Genomic DNA, 26,669 nt, shown 5'->3' on the forward strand with positions numbered 1-26,669 from the left:
CGCCAGCTCGACTTTACCGACCTTAATGGTCACCTTCTTGAATCCCACCTGCGGCACGGGCTGACCATTGCTGGCGATGATACTCAGGTCGTCATCTGGGTAGCGGGTTATGTCCGAGTCATTCCAGTACCACTTAAAGAGCACGTACGGGATGGTAGTCACTTGTGACCCAGTGTCCAGTAGGGCACTCATAGGAATGCCATCCAGTACCACAGGCAAGCCCGTATTCCCCCTACATATTTATCACGCCAGTTCGATGGGCCTGATGATCTTATGCCTGGGGGTTGGCCCTCTACCCCAGGTTGTGCCCGTTTAAATGACAGTACCTTGCCATGTGTCCGGGTTGATTGCAGCGGCGGCAGATGGGTTGTCCGTCCTCGTTGTATCTGTCGCTGGGTCTTCCTCTGGACGTTGGGATCCTCCTCTGTCGGCGCCACGGGACGTCCTCCGGTCCGGATACCAGCTGGATCTTCCCTGGAGGAGAGACCTGTAAAGACTGCACAGTTCTGGTTAGCGCGGCTACACTTTTGGTTACCTCTTGGACCTGATGGTGCAGGTCGGTAGCCGGGTTGGTATCCAAAGCCTGCGCACCAGCTCCTACAGACTCTGTAGACAAGGGCGCCGCCTCCTGGTGATAGGTAATAGCAGGGCGCCGGTGGGTTACAGCGCTACCCGGTGCCGGTTCTCGGAGCACCCAGATGGCCCTGTCTTTGAACTTTGCAAAGTCTAAACCAGGGTTCTGCAAGGCCATTGCACGTAACTGGGTTCGGTGGGCGTTGGACAGCAGACCCTCAATGAATTGCTCAGTTAACAGTTCATCTGCATTCCGCACACTATCAGGGTCTGCCTGTTTAATGGCTCCCAGGGCCTCTTGCAAATTCAAAGCATAGTCTCTTATACTGTCTTGGGCCCGCCGCTTGCACCCATAGAATTTCATTTTGATCTCTGCTGAGGTACGGGTATCAAAAGTGTCCCTCAGACGGGTTAAGATTTCTTTTACAGTCTCCTTGTCCCGGACTGACCAGGACTTTACTTCACGTTGGGCAGCCCCGGTTAGCTGGCCTACCAATATGCTCACTTTTTGTCCTTCTGTCAGGGGGTATACCTTAAACAGGCTGTAGAGTCTCTCTTTAAAGTCGCTTAGGGTATGCGACACCTCTGAGTACTGGGGCAGCCAGGCCGCTCCGGGGATATAGGGCATTGTAAATGGCATTACTGCGGCAGCGGCCGCGCTGGTGGTAGAGGGTCCCTCCGTATCCGTCATCTTCCTCCCCCCTAGTTAAGTGTGGCCTACCTTCTGTTGCTTCTTCTCCGTAGGCCGCGGCTCCGCAGACGATCGTCAGGGTGGAGGACCTTGCGTCGCGCTCTGATGACGTCAGCGTCGCTCTCTCTCCCTTCCAGGACCTTGCGCAGCGTCGATGCGTGGGGCGGAGCTTCGGGTCTCGCGCGCTTTCGGCGTCCACGCCCTTCTTCTTCCCCCGCGGCGTCCCGAAGATGGCGTCCGATGGCGGGAAAACGACTGCGGATGGCGGGAAAACGGCTGAAGATGGCGGGAGCCTTCACCACGGCAGGTAGGACCATCTTTTGAAGGCGCGCAGTACCCGGTGGTTGCGGGCACGAAATCCTGCCGATTACGCCAAAACTGACTCGCCCCCTGGGCCGAGTGTGTACGTGTGTGGGAAACCCGGAACTGGGTCTCTGGGGGTTGTAGAATCCGTGGCGGTGACCCGGTCCCGTGGCTCAGGGTGGTCAGGCCGATGGCGGTATTTTGTGGGGGTTTTAGGTTAATTGTCCGACTACGCCACCCGTGGATTGCGGTCAGGGTGTACCGCCGCTGCGAGGCAGTCCGCTGAGGCTGGTGTGGTGTGCGCAGCAAAAGATGGGATAACTCCCCACGGGAGGAGTATAGCCTCAGGGCAGGGAATGTGGATGATGGGAGTGATGGTGCGCGGGCGTCCCAGCACTAGTAGTGCTGGTGCGGCGATGAAGCAGGAACGACTCAGAGTCTTTGCAGTGCAGTTCAGGGTCTTTACTGGTGATATTAAGGCAGACCCTCCCGGGAGTACTGGCTAGCATAAGGGGCCTGGTCAGGCTGCGAGTAAACAGGAGTTCCCCTGGCCAGGTGGAGTTGTAGGCCTCCCCGTCTATCTGCACTCTTTCTGGCTACCTTGCTGTAAGCGGGTAGAAGTAGCCCACGTCCCTGAGTATACCGTGTGGTGCTCACCCGTATAGCTGGTGACTTTGGGCCTTCTGTTAGCCTCCACTCCTGGATGGCGGTGCTGGTCCCTTCCTTGTGACTGAGCCTCCGGGCTTCTATGGCCAGAGGACCTGGAATCCCCTGCCGGCTGGTTTCTGCTGCTGGGTGGATATCAGTCCCCACAGCCTCGGACTCCGGTGTCCGGTTATCAGATTCTTCTGCCAGGGCGAGCTCTGCTTAGCTTCCAGCCCCTGGTCTTCAGCTACTGCTCCTACAGAGCTCCTGCTGTAACTCTCCCTGTGTCTGGAACTGTCTCCAGGCTCTGACTGAACTGACTAATCCAGCCTCAGACCCAGTTTATAAGGGCAGATTCCTCCCCTCCCAGGTCTGGGCAGGAAGTGTTGCATGCTTAAGGGCTCCTGACAAGAGAAACCTCCCACTTGCTCCCAGACGTAATATTTCTATTACTGTGGCAACCAGACCCCTGGGGTGCCACACATGCATGGCACTGCATATTGTGGGGAATTGCATAGGGAAGTGATTTTGCATGTTGGGGACTTGCATATGTAAGTGGGTGATGTTGAGGGTCTAGCACAGGGACGGGGGTGATGCATGCATGTGTTGCATGTTGTGGGGGGTTTTACAGGGAATGAGTTATGTGCACATCATCCGTACTGTCAACGCTTTGAACGCAGTATACTTTATGCTGCGTCCAAAGCACTGCACGCAGGTGAATCCGCAAGTGTTCATTGAACCATGTGGATTCACCCCATCCTATACATTGCACTGATCTAATTTCTCTTGCGGACACTAGCGACTCCGCAAGAGAAATTGACGGAAAGACGCGCCGCATGTCCGTGTCCGCGGGTGATCCGCAGGTGCCTGGAGATGCATAGTGGGCATGGGATTTCTTTAAATCCCATCCACTTTGCTTGTAATGTCGAATGCTGTGGTTTGCACGCAGCGCAAGTGTGCTGCATCCAATCAGCAGCGTTTACTGACCGTGTGCACATACCCTTTATGTTGCATGTTGGCGCCTTGCATATGTAAGGGGGTGATGTTGCATTTCAGTCCTCTTGTATGTGGAATTTGACTGATGCTGCATGTTGGGGGGCTTACACACTTAAGGGGTGCATCTGGAAAAGGGGCCCACTGAGACTCTTTCGCCCGGGGCCCACAAAAACCTGGAGACGGCCCTGGATTGAGGGACATATATATACCAGGATGGGGGATATTATTATAGAATTGGGGTACATTTCCCCTATAACAATGTTAGCAGAAGACCCCTACCTCCATAACAGTACATCATGACCACATTTTGTACTTAAATTTTTATTTTCCTATTTTCCTCCTCTAAAACCTAGGTGCGTCTTATAGTCTGAAATATAAGTTAACTATCATGATTTACACATTAGAGTGAAATTGTCGTTTCAGGAGAACTTGCAGTAGAATGTTTGTCTCCGCCTCTAACTCCACCCTCCTCCCTCCATAGAACTTTTTGAGCACCAACTGTCATCTTCTATCTCAGTAATGGGAAAATCTGTATTCACTAAAGATTTTACCCAAGAATTAAGGACATTGAGAATGAATGATCAGCCCAGGAGGAGAAAAAAACAGATCTCTTTAATAAAATATATTACAAAGTTTCTAATTTTCACGTGTACTATTGGTTTATGAAATAAATTAATACATTTTACTTTAATACATTTTATGCTAGGGTTACATGGTGGCATGTGTCAGTTGACGTTTACATTGTGCGCCTATTTGCAAAATAGAATCTAACAATTTCTTATGCTGTCGCATTGCGTTTTTAACCTGGTATGATTACGACACAGAGATACAAATGTCTAAAATGTGCTGGATTTTCTCATTTTCTTCATTACAGGAAAATAAAGGTGGCAAGACATAGTTATATTTATACTCTTGTGTATTTTATTACTTCCTTATTCTTTAAACTTATAAATTTGAGGTTCTTAGTGCACATTTTGATCAAATTGTGCAAGCCCATCTGCCAACGACAAGGCGACCTCATCAGATGGGGCCCTACACTAACAAACTAACCTATTTATTGTATTTATCTTATTCTTATCCTCACAATCTATTGATTATTATTACAACATTATTATACTTATTATTGCTATTATTCTCTAGTACTATGAGATTCCTAGAATTAAAGCTGTTGATCCAGAAGAAGGCAAAAACCCCTGGACACATTCAGCCAATTTGTGTCAAGGGGAAAAATTCCTTCTTGACCCCGGGAAAAAGCGATCAGTCCTAGAACCCTGGATCAAACCTGCTGATGCCTAATAATGTCCTATGGTATTATTATACTATTTCAAATAATGCTATACTATTATAACTTATTTTGCTATTTTATTACTACCGCTATTTTTTGTAACATTTATTTCTATTTTTTTTACTTACTATTAATATTATAATTATTGTTATTAATATTTATATTATTTCCCTAGTTACTATTAATTAGATCCTACTACTAATGTTATTGATCCAGAAGAAGGCAAAAAAACCTGGACACATTCGGCCAATTTATGTCACAGGGGAAAAATTCCTTCTTGACCCCGAGAAAAGGCGATCAGTCCTAGAACCCTGGATCAAAACCCTAATATATATTAATTATTTACTAATTATTATAATCATTACCTTAGATACTATTTTTTGTATTACTAGTATTTGTGTTATTTTTAGTTTCCAGCTATTTTACTGATATTATTACTAATATTGTACTATTTTATGCTAGATATTTTTGTATTATTGCTATTTTATTCTTACCATTATTATACATTTGTATTGATATTTTACTAAAACTAAAAATTAGATCCTAATTCCTAAAGATGTTGATCCAGAAGAAGGCAAAAACCCCCGGACACGTTCTGCCAATTTGTGTCATGGTGGAAAAATTCCTTCTTGACCCCGGGAAAAGGCGATCAGTCCTAGAACCCTGGATCAAATCTCCTAATACTTATTCAAATTGTAATAATTAATATTTAATTAAATTAATAATTAATCATTTAACAAATATTATTAATATTTTATTTTTAATATTATAGTATAAATGTATTATTACTTTACTAGTGAAATTATTGCTGTTTTATGGTCACTAATATTACGCTATATACTATATTATATTACTACTCCACTATTGCTAATTCTACTATAATCTTACTAATTCGTAGGTCCTTATTCCTAAAGCTGTTGATCCAGAAGAAGGCAAAAAACCCTGGACACATTCAGCCAATTGGTGTCTCAGGGGGGAAATTCCTTCTTGACCCCGGGAAAAGGCGATCAGTCCTAGAACTCTGGATCAAACCTGCTGATGTTATTTTTATGTCTCTACCATTATTACACAAATTAATATTATATTACTGCTATTATTACTGCTCCTAATATTATTAAAGTCTTTATTATGATTTTACTACATTTTTAAGCATTCTTAATCTAATAATAACTATTTTATGTCTATTATTTTGATTATTTTTAGATTTGAAGCTGTCGATGTTCCTACAGCTGGAATGTTGGTGCCTTACAGTCCATCAACGTCTCGTTGATTTGAGGAGGATGGTCCAGATGATGTTCCTTCTTCCTCCGAGGTTGGTATTCACGTAATTAAGGATGGACTTCTGGCGGATCTTGTGTCTTCCTGCTGGCTGGTTCTCAACTCTTCGGGCCCAGGTGTTGTTCTTTTCTTCTTTTGCTTCTGATTTTTTAGCATCTTCTTCTTTTTTCCCCTTGGTATCTTCTGCCTTATCTTCTTTTTTCCCCTTGGTATCTTCTGCCTTATCTTCTTCTTTTTTCCCATTGGTATCTTCTGCCTTATCTTCTTCTTTTTTCCCCTTGGTATCTTCTGCCTTATCTTGTTTTTTCCCCTTGGTATCTTCTGCCTTATCTTCTTCTTTTTTCCCCTTGGTATCTTCTGCCTTACCTTGTTTTTTCCCCTTGGTATCTTCTACCTTATCTTCTTCTTTTTTCCCCTTGGTATCTTCTGCCTTATCTTGTTTTTTTCCCTTGCTATCTTCTGCCTTATCTTCTTCTTTCGCCTTGGTGTCTTCTGCCTCATCTACTTCCATATCTTCTACCTCCCAATACTTCATTGTCTCCTTCATCTCCTCTTCTTTCGGCTCTTCTGGCATCACTGATGTTGGCTCAGGTTTTTCTTCATCCAAAGGAAAAGGTAGATATTTCTTCTGAGCTTCCCGGTTGGTCGGCATGAGGCGCTAATAAAAGAAGATATTCATTCAGTTGACTATTGAGACGTTCCTTTACATCTATGGAGAAAACATGGACAACATATTCTGCAGTATTATCAGAGACCTCCATGTTGAAGATCGGAGACGGCAGGAATCTGGTGCAGTATATTAGAAGTTGTAGATCCCTTTCTTCTTTTGTTCTTGGACAAGCTAGAAAGAAAAAACAAGCACATAATGGGATCAATCATACACAGCCCAGAGGTATCAAATCTTTAAATTACAGGTAAATTTATTTAATCCAACATCCAGTTTCGGCCCACCAGTAGCCAACTCCAGGACCCCACTTTTCAATTAACGTAACATTATCCTCAGTCATAAATCTATATAACAATGAACTGGATAGATTGTTAAGTGAATAAGATGCTGCTTTTGTCTGTACATAGAGATTCAAGTATATTGTGCCAAGTACTGTTCATATCAGAGGGTGGTGGCCCACCGGAGGATTCTCCCGTTTTCCTGTTGGCCAGTCTCTGACAGCGGCATTTAACAGCGGCGCGTCGGAAGCGTCTCACTTACCCCGCCCATCGGTGACCCCGTCACGTGATCGCGGGTCACTGAAGGGTGGGCATGACAACCCTGGGTCTGCAGCAGACCCCAGTGGTTGTCATGTAAAGATCGCTATGAGCGCCACCTAGTGGTCGGCGCTCATAGTATAGTATCATTTCTGCTACATAGAGGTGATCTGTTCTATGTAGCAGAGGCGATCAGACAGTTGCTGCTTTTAGTCTCCTATGGAGACTATAGAAGCAAGCAAAAAGTGCAAAAAAAATGTTTTAAAAAAATAAAAAAATATAAAAGTTTAAATCACCCCCCTTTCGCCCCATTCAAAATAAAATAATAATAAAAAAAAACCACATACACATATTTAGTATCACCGTGTTCAGAATCGCCCGATCTATCAATATAAAAGAAGAATTAATCTGATCGGTAAACGGCGTAACGAGAAAAAAATTCTAAACGCCAGAATTACGTTTTTTGGTCGCTGCTACATTGCAATAAAATGCAATAACGGGCGATCAAAACATCAGATCTACCCCAAAATGTTATCAATAAAAACGTCACCTCAGAGTGCAAAAAATAAGCCCTCACCCGGCCCCAGATCCCGAGAAATGGAGACGCTACGGGTCTCGGAAAATGGCACCATTTATTTATTTTTTTTAAGCAAACTTTAGATTTTTTTTTCACCACTTAAATAAAAAAGAACCTATACAAGTTTGGTGTCTACGAACTCGTAATGACCTGGAGAATAATAATGGCAGGTCAGGTTTAGCATTCAGTGAACGTGGTAAAAAAAACAAAAAAACATCTGTGGTATTGCACTTTTTTTGCAATTTCACCGCACTTGAAATCTTTTTCCCGTTTTTCCGTGCACGATATGGTAAAACTAGTAATGTCGTTCAAAAGTACAACTCGTCCCGCAAAAAATAAGCCCTCACACGGCCATATTGTCCAAAAAATAAAAACACTATGGCTCTGGGAACAAGGGGAGCAAAAAACGAAAATGCAAAAACGGAAAATCCCAGGGTCCTTAAGGGGTTAATGGCACAATATTTTCAGATTATTGGAAAAAAATGTATTTAAAAAAATAATCTCACATGAGAAGAGTCCAGGTCCGAAGACACATTCCTGCTGGAGGTAGACGTCCTAAAGAAAACAGAATCCAATGAGTGTCCACTTATCATTCACCAGGGATGAAGAATAGGACAAGGGGTCCGGTTATAATAAAGCTGCTGACCCCCCAAGATCTGCGGCTTGCGGCCATCCTGTATCTATTCTCTTCTGCAGTAGTCATAGGAAAAGCTGTGAATCCAAAAAAGACTTAGTCACACATCTGATAAAGACACAAACAGCTTTCCACATTTATTTATAGTGAACGTTCCCCCGGTATCGGACCCCCATTACACACATACACTCATAAGACCACATGGAGCATAGCCTTTACTGGGTGTAAATAAAGATATATGACATTCATGTATTTCTATGTTCTTCATTCCCATAAGTACAGGAAACCCCCTAAAAACAACTGCCAAAGTGACTTCATTAACAGCAGATAAAGCCTAATCCCCATTATCAGTGCCAGCACACTCATCCCATTGACAACAGTGGCATAAACCCCTCAATAAATAATACTGGCAGCAGAGTGTCCTGTGTGACCTAATGACACCATTCTGCTTTCCTGCAGCCACTAGGGGGAGCACAGTGCACCAGTAGACATATATTGTACTGATAGCTCCCCCTAGTGGCAGGTGACAGCAGCCGTTCTCTCCTATATTGAATTTAGGTGAGATCAGTGACATCAGATGATGGGATGGGAGCACTCACCGACATCCATCTTCACCGCTCACTGTCCTGTAACAGACTGAGGATGAATGACAGTTTGCTTTATTTTCAAATTCAAATCCAGCGATCTTATTGGCTGAGCAGTGTTATGTAACACACTGAATTTAAAGGGACAGAACGCTCTTATTTCTCTTCAGTGTATTTCATATGTGCTTGTTGTAATTCTGCTTATAATATGAAGCTGTGGAGATAATCTGAGGGCACAGCTTTAATTTACATACAGAGGCACTGAAATTTCATTAGATATCATAGCAGGACATTCATTAAAGGGAATGTGCCATCAAAATTTCATTTTCAGCAATTGAAAACATGTAAACTGTCACTTTTATTTTTATTAAATATTAACATTTGTTTTTAACCTCTTCACGACCTTGCGATTTTCCATTTTCGCTCTTTGGTTTTCTGCTCCCCTTTTTCCCAGAGCCATAACTTATTTATTCTTCCGTCAATATGGCCGTACGAGGGCTTGTTTTTTGGGGGACGAGTTGTGTTTTTGAATGACACCATTGATTTTACCATATAGTGTACTGGAAAACGGGGAAAAAAATCAAAATGCTGTGAAATTGAAAAAAAAAAGTTCATTTCCACAATTTTTTTTTTATCATGTTCTCTAAATGCTAAAACTGCCCTCCATTCTTATTCTCCAGGCCATTACGAGTTCGCAGATACCAAACATGGATGGGTTCTTTTTAATTTAAGTGGTGAAGCAAAATCTGAAATTTGTAAGAAAAAAAATTGAGCTTATGTCGCCATTTTCCGAGACCCGTAGCGTCTCCATTTTTTGGGATCTGGGGCCGGGTGAGGGCTTATTTTTTGCGCAACAAGCTGATGTTTTTATTGATACCATTTTGGGGTAGATCTGATGTTTTGATTGCCCTTTATTGCATTTTATTACAATGTTGAGGCGATCAAAAAAACGTACTTCTGTCTTTTCGATGTTTTTCTCGTTACTCCGTTTACAGATAGGATTAATTTACTTTATATTTTGATAGATCGGGCGAATCTGAACAGAGCGATACCAAATATGTTTATTTTATTATTTTTTTATTTTCTATGGGGCAAAAGGGGGATGATTTGAACGTTTGTTTTTTTTATTTTTAAAATATTTTTTTAAACTTTTTTTTTACTTGCTTCAATAGTCTTCTTATGGGACTTGAAGCTTCGATCATCTAATCGCTTGTGCTACACATAGCAAGGCTTCAGCACTGCTATTTGTAGCAAAAATCATGATCTCCGATGAATGCCGGCCACACGCCGGCGTTCATAGTAGATTCCCAATGACAAGCACAGGGGTCTTCTGCAGAGCCCCTGGCTGTCATGACAATCCATGGGCGGGACATGTGATGCGCTTTCGGCTGGCACTTATTTTAAATGCCACTGTCAGTCATTGACAGCAGCATTTAACTGGTTAACAACCACGGGTGGATCTCGGATCCTCCCGCAGTTGTTAGAGGCACATGATAGCTGATCAGATCAGCTGTCATATGCACATATTTAGACATGTGACTCTACATACCCCTCCCTCTGCACTTGGCGCCATTTTTTTAATTTTTTCTGCATTTAAACCATGTATGCCTGTAACTGGTTATGTATGGTTGTCCTGAGGAAGGAGTCTGTGGACTGAAACGCGTTGACAATAAACCTACAATTCTATTACCAACATTTGTCTCTTTGGAGAGCGCAGAAATACTTCCTATCCTGCTATATAAGTCTACTGAACACTGCGGTGACAGCGGCTGAGAGCGGTGATCAGCAGTATTGTTCAGCTAATGTCAGGCTGCAGAACACTGCTCACCACCGCCGTTACTCATCTCATCCTGGACCTCCGCTCAGCGTTCACCGCATACCTGCGTCTCCTGTCACTGTTCGCACTTAGCAGTGTGAATGGTGACAGGTGGAAAGTGTAGCTTGCAGTACAGCTATGGGCCTAAAAAAACAGGGTGCCGATCTCCTCCCACAGTTGTGACCTGGACAGCCCAGGAGGTGTACCTAAGTCACAGCAGGAGGCAGCCACAATGTGTAACGGGTGTGTCAGAGGTGACAGACAGTCACCCTGCAGTGGGTTGCAGGAGATCTCTACGTTTGGCATTTCAGACAGCTTCTTAGATAAGAGGCTGTCTTTAGGACCGAGAGGCTACCTCTCTCTTGCTAATTAGCTCTCTGGCCTGGGTTTATATTTACCTGGTGTGTCTGAGAGGGAGTCGCCGGCTATATCCATTTCTACTTGTGAGACTTAGCAGGAGCAGTACTTTGTCCTCCCTGGAGCTTGAGGCCGTGTGCTTATTTGGACTCATCTAAAGCTAAGCAATTTCCCCCTGTTTTGTCTTCCCTTGTTGTCTATAGTGTTTAGTGGAGGTTGACTAGTGCTCATCTCCTTCCTTCCCTAGCCTTAGCCATACACCAGGGAAAGTAGGGCGAGGCATGCGTGCGTCGTTTGCTGAAGAGGCAATATAGTGACGGTAGTTGAGACAGGGTGACGCTAGACCAGACTAGGAGGTCTCCACTTCCCCCTTTCCCTAGTGTCTGGGCTCCCTTTTCCTTTGTGTTGCATTAACACCTGGCGTGACACAATTCAGGAGATGCAGGAGGACACAGTACACAGAAGCTGCCATATTTGAAGTGTGTAAGCGTCGTGCTCAGACAATTACGCATCAGCAAACTTATATGGCCCCCCACTGTGGCTGTAGATAGAGTTAATAAATTAAAAAATATTAAACCAGTGCATTTAATTTTGTATTAAAAATAATTGATTATACACTCAATAATTATTAATACAAAAATAAAAATCACGGCACCTTCCATTTAAGATTGACATTGTATACCCCAGTTTTAATGAGGGGTTATTTTATAGTTGGATGCATCAAATTCATGAAGAGGTGCACACCACTTAATCAATAAAACACATCTTCTCAGTGGTGTCGCCTCTGTGTATTTTGCCAACTATTTAATTTTTCAGTCTGCCTTTAAATAACTGAATATTTTAATCTATAGAGTGTCTATTTTTCTCTCTTTTAATGTAATGCTGTATATGTTATACTTTGTTGTGTTGCAATGTATTACTGTGACCTCTAGATGGCTCTGGTGCAACAATGATATATAGCAGATTACTGACAAAGAGTACTGAGCGGTGTGGGGTGTGAGCCACATGGAGTGCTGGGGGAACCTGTTACCTCCTACCACAAAGCTGAAGGACCTGGAATATATAACTGTGATCAGTCAGAGAAGGAGGAGAGCAGCGACTGAGAAAAACAAGCTGCGGGTCCTGCAGAAATCATCAGCATATCTCACAACCGTCCCGGATCCAGTGAGGCTGTGACCTGGACGTCTTCTGAAGTCAGCATAGTCTGCGCAGCACAGATGCAGCACACATTGTTTAGTTCCACTTTGGAGGAAGGGCCGGCATCTGTCTGTGCTCTGTACAACATTACATTCACACAGGGTCGGACTGGCCTGGCTGGGTACCGGTGAAATGCCCGATGGGCCCCAGAGAAGAGGAGGAAAAGGGCACTGGCCCTTTAAAAGCAAACGATGCAGGAGTGCGCATGCAGAACTGACCTGCCATGGCAACAATGGCTGGCGTCACCACCCCATGCATGCAGGCTAGTACTGTGGCCCAGGTAGGGGGAAACAATAGCTCGCTATGGGCCCGTGCAGCCACCGGGGTCCCCGCCACCCTCGGCCCCTTCCCCATCTCTCCTCATTCCCCACAGCTCCAGTGTCTTCTAACTCTGACAGGGCAGAGGGGACAATGACATCACCACAGAGCGCCCTCTGACCTAAGCACTCCAGAATTAGAAGACGTGCTGAGTATACCAAACCTGCAGAGAAAGGGAGAGGTGAGTATTTGAAATTTTATTTTATGTATGCAGCATCATATGGGGCCAATATACTCCATGGAGCAATATATGGGGCCCAGTATATACTGTATGGGGCCATTATACTGTATGGAGCAATATACGGGGCCCAATATATACTATATGAAGCCATTATACTGTATGGAGCAATATATGAGGAAGGCCCATTATATACTGTATGGGGCCATTATACTGTATGGAGCAATAAATGGGGCCAAGTATATACTGTATGTAGCAATATATGGGGCCCAGTATATACTGAATATAGCAATATATGGGGCCCAGTATAAACTGTATGGAGCAATATATGGGGCCCATTATATACTGTATGTAGCAATATATGGGGCCATTACACTGTATGGAACAATATATGGGGCTCATTATATACTATATGGGACCATTATACTTTATGGAACAATATATGGGGTCCAGTATATACTGCATTCAGCACTATATGGAGCCATTATACTGTATGGAGCAATAAATGGGGCCAAGTATATACTGTATGTAGCAATATATGGGGCCCAGTATATACTGTATATAGCAATATATGGGGCCCAGTTTATACTGTATGGAGCAATATATGGGGCCCATTATATACTGTATGTAGCAATATATGGGGCCATTTCCCTGTATGGAGCAATATATGGGGCTCATTATATACTATATGGGACCATTATACTTTATGGAACTATATATGGGGTCCAGTATATATTGTATTCAGCACTATATGGAGCCATTATACTGTATGGAGCAATATGTGGGGCTATTAAACTGTATGGAGAAATGTATGGGGTCCAGTATATGCTGTATGGAGCACTATATGGGGCCAGTATACTGTATGGAGCAATATGTGGGGCCCATTATATACTATAAGGAGCTATTATACTGTATGGAGCAATATATGGGGCATATTATATACTATATGGAGCCATTATACTGTATGAAGCAATATACGGGGAGCATTATACTGTATGGAGCACTATATGGGGCCTATTATATACAATATGTGGTCATTATACTGTATAGAGCATTATATGGGGCCATTATACTGTATTGAGCAATTTATGATGCCCAGTCTATACTGTATGGAGCAAAATATGTGGCCCATTATACACTATATGGGGCCATTATACTGTATGGAGCAATATATGGGGCCCAGTATATACTGTATGGAGCAATATATTGGGCCCATTATATACTATATGTGGCCATTATACTGTAAGGAGCAATATGTGGGGCCCAATATATACTGTATGGAGCAATATTTGGGGCCTATTATATGCTATATGGGGCCATTATACTGTATGGAGCAATATATGTGGGCCATTATATACTATATGGGGCCATTATAGTGTATGGAACAATTTATGGGGCCCAGTATATACTGTATGGAGCAATATATGGGGCCCATTATACTGTATGGAGCACTATATGGGGCCATTATACTGTATGGAGCAATATGTGGGGCCCATTATATACTATAAGGAGCTATTATACTGTATGGAGCAATATATGGGGCATATTATATACTATATGGAGCCATTATACTGTATGAAGCAATATACGGGGCGCATTATACTGTATGGAGCACTATATGGGGCCTATTATATACAATATGTGGTCATTATACTGTATGGAGCACTATATGGGGCCATTATACTGTATTGAGCAATTTATGGTGCCCAGTATATACTGTATGGAGCAAAATATGTGGCCCATTATACACTATATGGGGCCATTATACTGTATGGAGCAATATATGGGGCCCAGTATATACTGTATGGAGCAATATATTGGGCCCATTATATACTATATGTGGCCATTATACTGTAAGGAGCAATATGTGGGGCCCAATATATCCTGTATGGAGCAATATATGGGGCCTATTATATGCTATATGGGGCCATTATACTGTATGGAGCAATATATGTGGGCCATTATATACTATATGGGGCCATTATAGTGTATGGAACAATTTATGGGGCCCAGTATATGCTGTATGGAGCAATATATGGGGCCCATTATACTGTATGGAGCACTATATGGGGCCATTATACTGTATGGAGCAATATATTGGGCTTATTATATGCTATGTGGGGCCATTATACTGTAGATCAATATATGGGGCCCAGTACATACTGTATGGAGCCATTATACTGTATGGAACAATATATGGGGCCCATTATATACTGTATGGGGCAATTATACTGTATGGAACAATTTATGGGGCCCAGTATATACTGTATGGAGCAATATATGGGGCCCAGTATATACTGTATGGAACAGTATATGGGGCCTATTATATACTATATGTGGTCATTATACTGCATGGAGCACGATATGGTGCCATTATACTGTATGGAGCAATATATGGGGCCCATTATATATTATATGGGGCCATTATACTGCATTTAGCAATTTATGGAGCCCATTATATACTATATGGGGCCATTATACTGTGCAGCAATATATGGAGCCCAGTATATACTGTATAGAGCAATATATGGGGTCCATTATATACTACATGTGCCCATTATACTTTATGGAGCAATATATGGGGCCCATTATATACTGTATGGAGCAATATATTGGGCCTATTATATACTATATGTGGCCATTATACTGTATGGAGCAATATATGGGGCCCAGTATATACTGTATGGAGCAATATATTGGGCCCATTATAAACTATATGTGGCCATTATACTGTATGGAGCAATATATGGGGCCCAGTATATACTGTATGGAGCAATATATGGGGCCCATTACATAATGTATGGAGCAATATATGGGGCCTATTATATACTATATGGGGACATTTTACTGTATGGAGCAATATATGGGGCCCAGTATATACAGTATGGTGCAAAAAAATGTGGCCCTTTATATATTATAAGGGGCCATTATACTGTGGATCAATATATGGGGCCCAGTATATACTGTATGGAGCAAAAAAATGAGGCCCTTTATATATTATAAGGTGCCATTATACTGTGAAGCAATATATGGGGACCAGTATATACTGTATGGAGCAATATATGGGGCCCATTATATACTGTATGGAGCAATATATGGGGCCCATTATATACTGTATGGAGCAATACATGGGGCCTATTATATACTATATGTGTAAGAACTGTCCTGTTAGGTTTTTTCTATCTTGCTGGTCACATGACCTTTATGCCTATTTAATCCTGCTCCGCCCTCCTGGCCTTGCTGGACTTCATTGTAATTTCTACTCTTAAGCTAGCCTGGTGCTTAGTTACCTTTCTCAGTCAGTTTAGCTAGGTCTTCGGACCTTTATGTTCTATGTTGTGTGTTTGTCTTTTACTGCTACAATTTCTGCTAGGAGGTGTCCAACTTTATCCCAGTCCCTAGTTCTTGTAGGGATCCCTCCCTTGCATCTATAGGTCTTCGTACAGACTAGCCGAGGACTTTAGCGGGTCTGATCGCAGAATCAGGTTCCCCGTTACATCGTAGGGATCTGGCTTAGTTCTATTGTAGGGACAGATCTCCTGTCTTTCCTTAGTGCTTGTAGCAGATCATAACAGTAAGTCCAGCCCAAAAATATCTCTAAGGAAAGACCTCCAGTTTCCTTCATGGTGTCGGTTCAGGATTTGGCTCAACGCCTGCAGGGACTCTCTCTGGAGGTGGCCGAGTTCCAACAACACGTGAGTAGCTGTTCTGGAGCACATTTTGTGGAGCCAAAGGTATGTTTGCCTGATTTATATTTTGGTGATCAACAAGAATTTTTTTCCTTTAAAAATGCTTGTTTGTTGTATTTTCGTTTGAGACCCAGATCCTCTGGTGATGAATCACAGCGCATAGGGTTCATAATGTCACTTTTGCGCAAAGAACCTCAGGGATGGGCCTTTTCTCTCCAACCTAGTGATCCATGCTTTAGATCAGTGGATAGTTTTTTTTCTGCTTTGGGTTTGTTGTATGATGATCCTGATCGTGTCTCATCAGCTGAGACTGAATTGAGACGTTTGAGGCAGGGATCAGGTAATGTGGAAAAATATTGTTCTCACTTCCGTCGGTGGTCTGCCCAGGTGGGGTGGAACGATTCAGCTTTGAAAAATTTGTTTCTTGCGTGGCTAGGTGAAAGGGTTAAGGATTTGCTGATTGCTTATCCCACACCTGGAAACTTGCAGGAGGCAATGCAATTAGCTATAACGGTGGACAGGAGACTGCGTGCAAGCGTTAATGAGAGTAAATCCTCTGCCATGTCAGCTCCGAGTCTTGAGAGGGTCTGTACTGACATTGGAGAGCCGATGGAGATTGGGGCGATGGCACCCCGCTCTCAGGAAAAAGACCGCAGGTCTTCTGAAGGTTTGTGCTTTTATTGCGGGAAATCTGACCATTTTATTAAGAACTGTGTGCTTTGTTTGAACAAAGAAAAAAAACAGGTCCGTTACGCCCGTATAGCCTGTTTTAATACTAAGGGGGCATTTCTTTCTGCTACTACTGCTGCTCAGGAAGAATTAATTGAATTTCAGGTGTTTGTGGATTGTGGTTCTACTCTGAATGTGATTGATGGGGGATTCTTGGAAAAACTTAAATTAAAACCCAAACCTTTGTCATCCCCTATTGCTGTGGTCTCTGTCGATTGCTCCCCCTTGAAGAGTGTTACTCACAAGGTCTGTGAATTTCCCCTCACTATTAATGGTATTCACCAAGAAAATTTGGATTTGGTAGTATTAAATAATTTGCCTTCTCCAGTAGTTTTGGGGTTACCCTGGTTAAAATTGCACAATCCTGTACTGGATTGGTCTACCAATGAAATTAAGTCCTGGAGCCCTAAGTGTTATGACAAGTGTTGTAACGGACGTATTGCTGCGGTGGAAAAAGGGGAATTACCTGTACCTATTCAGGATTTTTGGAGATTTTTTTCTGAGGAGGAGTCACAAATTTTGCCTCCCCATAGAGACTATGATTATACCATTGAATTTGTCCCTGGAGCGACTCTTCCTAAAAGTCGTTTATTTAATCTGACTATTCCTGAGAGAAAGGCTTTGGAGGAATACATACAGACAAGCTTGGCCGCCGGTCACATTAGGCCTTCCAAGTCTCCTGTGGCTGTTGGATTTTTTTTTGTTAAAAAAAAAGATGGCTGTTTACGTCCTTGTCTGGATTTTCGTGAGATTAATAAAATTACTGTACGCAATCCTTACCCACTGCCATTGATTCCTGATTTGTTTAACCAGTTAGTGGGGGCCAAGTGGTTCTCTAAAATTGATCTCCGGGGGGCATACAATTTGTTGCGCATGAAGGAGGGTGATGAATGGAAGACTGCTTTTAACACTCCTATGGGTCATTTTGAGAATCTGGTTATACCTTTTGGTCTTACCAATGCTCCAGCATTTTTTCAGAATCTTATTAATGACATCCTTAGACCTTTGATCGGCAAAAATGTGGTTGTGTATTTGGATGACATTTTGATTTATTCACCGGATCTGGAGTCTCATTGGCGGAGCGTATGTGAGGTATTACAGTTATTAATTGACTATTCGCTTTTTGCTAAGCTGGAGAAATGTGAGTTCGCTGTACAGAGAATTAGTTTTTTGGGCTACATTATCTCCAGCGAGGGCTTTGAGATGGACCCGGTGAAAGTTCAAGCTGTGCAGGAATGGCCTAGGCCTATTGGTTTGAAATCGATACAGAGGTTTTTGGGTTTCGCCAATTATTACAGAAAATTCATTAAAAAATTTTCTATTATTGTCAAACCACTAACCGATCTCACCAGGAAAGGTGCTAATGCGGTTCAGTGGACTACTGAGGCCATTGAAGCTTTTGTGTTTCTAAAGGAGAGGTTCAGCTCTGCTCCCATCTTTATGCAGCCTGATGTGACTAAGCCGTTTTTGGTTGAGGTTGATGCTTCTTCGGTGGGGGTCGGTGCGGTGTTGTCTCAGAAAAACAAGGATGGAGTACATCTGGCGTCATCTCTTGGAAGGTGCTGAATTTCCCATTCAGGTTTTCACTGATCATAAAAATCTGATCTATCTTGATGCTGCCAAGCGCTTGAATGCCCGTCAGGCTAGGTGAGCACTTTTTTCTCGCGGTTTAATTTTTCCGTTACTTACATCCCAGGTACCAAGAATGTTAAAGCTGATGCTTTGTCTCGCAGCTTTTCTCCCATGGTCGGTGCTGAGGAGGAGGGGAGCATTTTACAAGAAGGTGTTCTCATTGCTGCATTGGACTCCGTTTTGGAAGATGAGATTCTTATAGCACAGGAGAATGCCCCATCTAACACTCCCCATGGGAGGTTGTTTGTGCCTAGGACCTTTAGGAGAGATTTGTTTGTTGAGTGTCATGAGTCTCCGTTGGCAGGTCATCCAGGAATTTCTGAGACCAAGAGACTTGTGGGTCGCAGTTTTTGGTGGCCTGGATGGCAGAAGGAAGTCATTAAGTGGGTGCGTCAATGTACGGTGTGTGCTAGATCTAAGTCTTCACATACTCCTGCAGCGGGGTTGCTTTGCCCTCTGGAGGTTCCTAGTGCACCTTGGACACATCTGGCTATGGACTTTATTACTGACCTTCCCCCCTCGGAGGGTTTCACAGTCATCTGGGTGGTCGTGGACCGTTTTAGCAAGATGTGTCACTTGGTTCCTTTCATCAAACTGCCCTGCGCTAAGACACTCGCTAAGGCCTTTGTCAAGGAAATTGTCAGACTACATGGCGTTCCTACTGACATTGTTTCGGATAGGGGACCTCAGTTCGTGGCTCGTTTTTGGCGTGCTTTTTGTGACAGGTTGGGAGTTCATTTGTCGTTTTCATCCGGATATCATCCTGAGTCTAATGGCCAGACAGAAAGGAAGAATCAGGATGTTAAGCAGTTCTTGCGTTGTTTTGTGGCAGACAATCAGGAGGGGTGGTCTGAGTTTCTGCCACTTGCTGAGTTTGCTCTTAACAACCATACATCCTCTTCTGCTGGTTGTTCGCCTTTTTTTTGTTGTTCTGGGAGACATCCATCTTTTGGGTCATTCTCCAAATTGGTATCGGCTGTGCCTGAGGAGGAGAGTTTTTCCGGTGATTTGGAGAGAGTTTGGACGGATGTGCGTGGTAATCTTCAGGAGGCTAACAAAAAATCTAAGAGGTACTTTGATAGGAAACGACAAGAGGTTTTGTTTGCTATTGGTGACATGGTTTGGTTGTCCTCTAAGAATCTGCGGTTGAGGATTCCTTCTAAAAAATTGGGTCCCAAGTTTGTAGGGCCCTTTAAGGTGCTTCAGGTAGTTAACCAATCTGCTGTTAGGATGGAGGTTCCTACCTCCTGGAAGATTAATCCGGTGTTTCATGTTTCTCTGTTGAAAAGAGCTTATGTGTCGGATGGAGACGCCTCTGCCACTGTTCCTCCGGTGGTGGAGGACGGAGAATACGAAATTTCCCACATCCTAAATTCTAGACGGTATAGAGGGAGTTTGCAGTATCTCGTCGCTTGGAAGGGTTTCGGACCCGAGGATAACTCATGGGTGAGGGCAGATGATGTTTCTGCTTCCAGACTTGTCAGAGCATTTCACAAAAGGTTTCCTGATAAGCCTGGGCCTAGGGGATCCGGAGGATCCTCATAGAAGAGGGGGTACTGTTAGAACTCTCCTGTTAGGTTTTTTCTATCTTGCTGGTCACATGACCTTTTTTGCCTATTTAATCCTGCTCCGCCCTCCTGGCCTTGCTGGACTTCATTGTAATTTCTACTCTTAAGCTAGCCTGGTGCTTAGTTACTTTTCTCAGTCAGTTTAGCTAGGTCTTCGGACCTTTATGTTCTATGTTGTGTGTTTGTCTTTTACTGCTACAATTTCTGCTAGGAGGTGTCCAACTTTATCCCAGTCCCTAGTTCTTGTAGGGATCCCTCCCTTGCATCTATAGGTCTTCGTACAGACTAGCCGAGGACTTTAGCGGGTCTGATCGCAGGATCAGGTTCCCCGTTACATCGTAGGGATCTGGCTTAGTTCTATTCTAGGGACAGATCTCCTTTCTTTCCTTAGTGCTTGTAGCAGATCATAACAATATGTGGCCATTATACTGTATGGAGCAATATATGGGGCCCAGTATATACTGTATGGAGCAATTTATGGGGCCCATTATATAATGTATGTAGCAATATATGGGGCCTATTATATACTATTTGGGGACATTTTACTGTATGGAGCAATATATGGGGCCCAGTATATACAGTATGGTGCAAAAAAAATGTGGCCCTTTATATATTATAAGGGGCCATTATACTGTGGATCAATATATGGGGCCCAGTATATACTGTATGGAGCAATATATGGGGCCAAGTATATACAGTATGGATCAAAAAAATGTGGCCCTTTATATATTATAAGGTGCCATTATACTGTGAAGCAATATATGGGGCTTAGTATATACTGTATAGAGCAATATATGGGACCCAGTATATACTGTATGGAGCAATATATGGGGCCCATTATATACTGTATGGAGCAATATATGGGGCCTATTATATACTATATTGGGCCATTATACTGTATGGAGCAATATATGTGGGCCATTATATACTATACGAGGCCATTAGACTGTATGAAGCAATACATGAGGCCCATTATATACTATATGGGGCCATTATGCTGTGGATCAATATATGGGGCCCAGTATATACTGTATGGAGCCATTATACTGTATGGAGCAATATACGGGGCCCAATATATACTATATGAAGCCATTATACTGTATGGAGCAATATATGAGTGGGCCCATTATATACTATATGAGGCCATTAGACTGTATGAAGCAATATATGAGGCCCATTGTATACTATACGGGTCAATTATACTGTATGGAACAATTTATAGGGCCCAGTATATACTGTATGGAGCAATATATGGGGCCCGTTATACTGTATGGAGCACTATATGGGGACTATGGTATACTATATGTGGTCATTATACTGTATGGAGCACTGAATGGGGCCATTATCTTGTATGGAGCAATATATAGGGCCCATTATATATTATATATGGGGCCATTATACTGTATGGAGCAATTTTTGGAGCCCATTATATACTATATGGGGCCACTATACTGTGCAGCAATATATGGGGCCCAGTATATACTGTATGGAGAAATATATGGGGCACATCATATACTATATGTGACCACTATACTGTATGGAACAATTTATGGGGCCCAGTATATACTATATGGAGCCATATATGGGGCCCAGTATATACAGTATGGAGCAAAAAATGGTGCCCTTTATATATTATATGGGGCCATTATACTGTGCAGCAATATATGGGGCCCAGTATATACTGTATGGAGAAATATATGGGGCCCATTATATACTATATGTGGCAATTACACTGTATGGAGCAATATATGGGGCCTATTATATACTATATGTGGCCATTGTACTGTATGGAGCAATATATGGGGCCCAGTATATACTGTATGGAGCAATAGATTGGGCCTGTTATATAATATATGTGGCCATTATACTGTATGGAGCAATATATGGGGCCCAGTATATACTGTTTGGAGCAATATATGGGGCCTATCATATACTATATGGGGCCATTATACTGTATGGAGCAATATATGGGGCCATGGGGCCATTATACTGTATGGAGAAATATATGTGGCTAATCATATACTATATGAGGCCATTATACTGTATGAAGCAATAAATGGGGCCCATTATATACTGTATGGAGCAATATATGGGACCCATTATATAATATATGAGGCCATTTTACTGTATGGAGCAATATATGGGGCCCAGTATATGCTGTATGAAGCCATTATACTGTATGGAGCAATATTTGGGGCCCATTATATACTATATGAAGAAATTATACTGTATGGAAAAATTAATGGGGCACAGTATATACTGTATGAAGCAATACATGGGGCCCATTATATACTAAATGGGGCCTTTATACTGTAAGGAGCAATTTAGAGGACCCAGTATATACTGTATGGAGCAATATATGGGGACCATGATATATTATATGGGGCCATTATACTGTATGAAGCAATATATGGGGCCCAGTTTATACTGTATGGAGCAATACATTGTGCCCATTATACTGTATAAAACAATATATGGGGCCCATTGTATACCATATGGGGCTATTATACTGCATGGAGCAATACATGGGGCCAATTATATACTATATGGGGCCATTATACTGTATGGAACAATATATGGGGCCCAGTATATTCTATATGGGGCCATTATACTGTATGGAGCAATATATGGGGCCCATTATATACTGTATGGAGCAATATATGGGGCCTATTATATGCTATATGGGGCCATTATACTGTATTGAGCAATACATGGGGCCCATTATATACTATATGTGGCCATTATACTGTATGGAGCAATAAATGGTGCCCAGTATATACTGTATGTAGCAATATATGGGGCCCAGTATATACTGTATGGAGCAGTATATAGGGCCCATTATATACTATATGGGGCTATTATACTGTATGGAGCAATACATGGGGCCAATTATATACTTTATGGGGCCATTATACTGTATGGAACAATATATGGGGCCCAGTATATTCTATATGGGGCCATTATACTGTATGGAGCAATACATGGGGCCCATTTTATTCTATATGGGGCTATTATACTGTATGGAGCAATATATGGGACCCATTATATACTGTATGGAGCAATATATGGGGCCCATTATATACTATATGGGGCCATTATACTGTATTGAGCAATACATGGGGCCCATTATATACTATATGTGGCCATTATACTGTATGGAGCAATAAATGGTGCCCAGTATATACTGTATGTAGCAATATATGGGGCCCAGTATATACTGTATGCAGCAATATATGGGGCCCATTATATACTATATGGAGCAATATATGGGGCCTATTATATACTGTATGTAAAAATATATCGGGCCAATATACTGTATGGAGCAATATGTGGGGCCTATTACATACTATAAGGGGCTATTATACTGTATGGAGCAATATATTTGGCCATTATACTTTATGGAACAATATATGGGGCTCATTATTTACTATATGGGACCATTATACTTTATGGACAAATATATGGGGCTCAGTATATACTGTATGGAGCAATATATGGGTCCCATTATATACTATATGGGGCCATTATACTGTATGCAGCAATGTATGGGGCCTATTATATACTATATGTGGCCATTATACTTTATGGAACAATATATGGGGCCCAGTATATACTGTATGGAGCAATATATTGGGCCCATTATATTCTATATGTGGCCATTATACTGTAAGGAGCAATAAATGGGGCTTAATATATACTGTATGGAGCAATCAATGGGCCCATTATATACTGTATGGAACACTATATGGGGCCTATTATATACTATATGGGGTCATTATACTGTATGGGGCAATATATGTGGGCCATTATATACTACATGGGGCCATTATACTGTATGAAGCAATATATGGGGCCCATTATATACTATATTGGGCTATTATACTGTGGATCAATATATGGAGCCCAGTATATACTGTATGGAGCAATATATGGGGCCCAGTATATACTGTATGGAGCAATATATTGGGCCCATTTTATACTACACTGTATGCAGAATTATTAGGCAAATGAGTATTTTGATCACATGATACTTTTTATACATGTTGTCCTACTCCAAGCTGCATAGGCTTGAGAGCCATCTACCAATTAAGTAAATCTGGTGATGTGCATCTCTGTAATGAGGAGGGGTGTTGACTAATGACATCAACACCCTATATAAGGTGTGCTTAATTATTAGGCAACTTGGGTCAGGAGAGAGATTTGACGGGCTCTGAAAAGTCCAAAATTGTGAGATGTCTTGCAGAGGGATGCAGCAGTCTTGAAAATTCCAAACTTTTGAAGCGTGATCACCGAACAATCAAGTGTTTCATGGTAAATAGCCAACAGGGTCGCAAGAAGCGTGTTGGCCAAAAAAGGCGCAAAATAACTGCCCATGAATTGAGGAAAATCAAGCGTGAAGCTGCCAAGATGCCATTCGCCACCAGTTTTGCCATATTTCAGAGCTGCAACGTTACTGGAGTATCAAAAACCACAAGGTGTGCAATACTCAGGGACATGGCCAAGGTAAGGAAGGCTGAAAAACGACCACCTTTGAACAAGAAACATAAGATAAAACGTCAAGAATGGGCCAAGAAATATCTTAAGACTGATTTTTCAAAGGTTTTATGGACTGATGAAATGAGAGTGACTCTTGATGGGCCAGATGGATGGGCCAGAGGGTGGATCAATAAAGGGCAGAGAGCTCCACTCCGACTCAGACGCCAGCAAGGTGGAGGTGGGGTACTGGTATGGGCTGGTATCATCAAAGATGAACTTGTGGGACCTTTTTGGGTTGAGAATGGAGTGAAGCTCAACTCCCAGACCTACTGCCAGTTTCTGGAAGACAACTTCTTCAAGCAGTGGTACAGGAAGAAGTTGGTATTGACTCGCCCCCTGGGCCGTGGGGCACCCGGAACCGGGCTTCTATGCGATGCTGGGGGTAGTAGTGGCAACCCGATCTCGTGGCTCAGGGTGGACAGACCAAATTGTGGCAGTCTATTTATCAGTGTTTTGAATGTCCGACTACGCTACCCGTGGATTGCGGTCAGGGATGACCGCCGCTGCGAGGCAGACCACTGAGGCTGATGTTGGTGTGCAGCACAGGGGTACTACAACTCCCCACAGGAAGAGTGTAGCCTCAGGGCAGTGTAGGTGAATGCTGGGGGTGATAGTGCAGGCCGCAATAGTAAGAGTTCAGAGTCCGCTTCAAACAGTCCAGGGTCTTTATTGCAGATGTTATTACTGACCCGACAGGAGTACCGGTTAGGAGTGGGCCTGGGTATCTGAGAGCATTTGGGCGAGCCCCACTGGTCAGGGTGAGTGTGTAGGCCTACCGTTCTCTCTATGCTCTTTCTGACTATCCCCCTCTTCGTGGTGTAATAGCCCACGTCCCTGAGCTGGCCGTGTACTTTGCCTGTATGGCTTGCGACTCAGGCCTTAGGTACCTTTTACTTTCTCCTGCTGTACTGGTCCCTCTGTGTGGCGGAGCCTCCAGGCTTCTTAGGCCAAGGGACCTGAAATCCCTCGCGGGTTGGTTCTCTGCTGCTGGGCTTGCAACCCTGACAGCCTCGGACCCCAATGTCCGGTAGATTGGTTCTCTGCCAGGACCGGCTCTCGTCGCCTCTGTCCCTGGCTTGCAGTCTCTCCTCTGCCTCACGGACTCCTCTGCTGCTGCTGACCTGTCCCTTCGTCTGAGAACCCTTCTGTTCACTTCAGAAGTGGGTTCTGGTCTCTCTAGCCCTGCCCCAGTTCCAGTTTTTATAGGGGCAGCCTGCTCCCCCTACTGGCTTGGGACAGGAAGTGCTGCATGCTAATGGTCCCTGACCAGGGAACCTCCCTCCTGCTCTCAGACACAGCCATTAATATTTGTGGCATCCAGGCCTGGGGTGACACAGTATCGTTCAAGAAAAACATGATTTTCATGCAGGACAATGCTCCGTCACATGCATCCAACTACTCCACTGCGTGGCTGACCAGTAAAGGTCTAAAAGAAGAAAAAATAATGGCATGGCCCCCTTGTTCACCTGATCTGAACCCCATAGAGAACCTGTGGTCCATCATAAAATGTGAGATCTACAGGGAGGGAAAACAGTACACCTCTCGGAACAGTGTCTGGGAGGCTGTGGTGGCTGCTGCACGCAATGCTGATCGAAAACAGATCAAGCAACTGACAGAATCTATGGATGGAAGGCTGTAAAGTGTCATCATAAAGAAAGGTGGCTATATTGATCACTAATTTTTTGGGGTTTTTGTTTTTGCATGTCAGAAATGTTTATTTCTAAATTTTGTGCACTAATATTGGTTTACCTGGTGAAAATAAACAAGTGAGATGGGATTATATTCGGTTTTTATTAAGTTGCCTAATAATTCGGCACAGTAATAGTTACCTGCACAAACAGATATCCTCCTAAGATAGCCAAATCTAAAAAAGAACCCCA

This window comes from Phyllobates terribilis, unplaced genomic scaffold, assembly GCF_046119375.1.
Source record: "Phyllobates terribilis strain yellow unplaced genomic scaffold, ASM4611937v1 Scaffold_13__5_contigs__length_258822181, whole genome shotgun sequence".
Lineage (NCBI taxonomy): Eukaryota > Metazoa > Chordata > Amphibia > Anura > Dendrobatidae > Phyllobates > Phyllobates terribilis.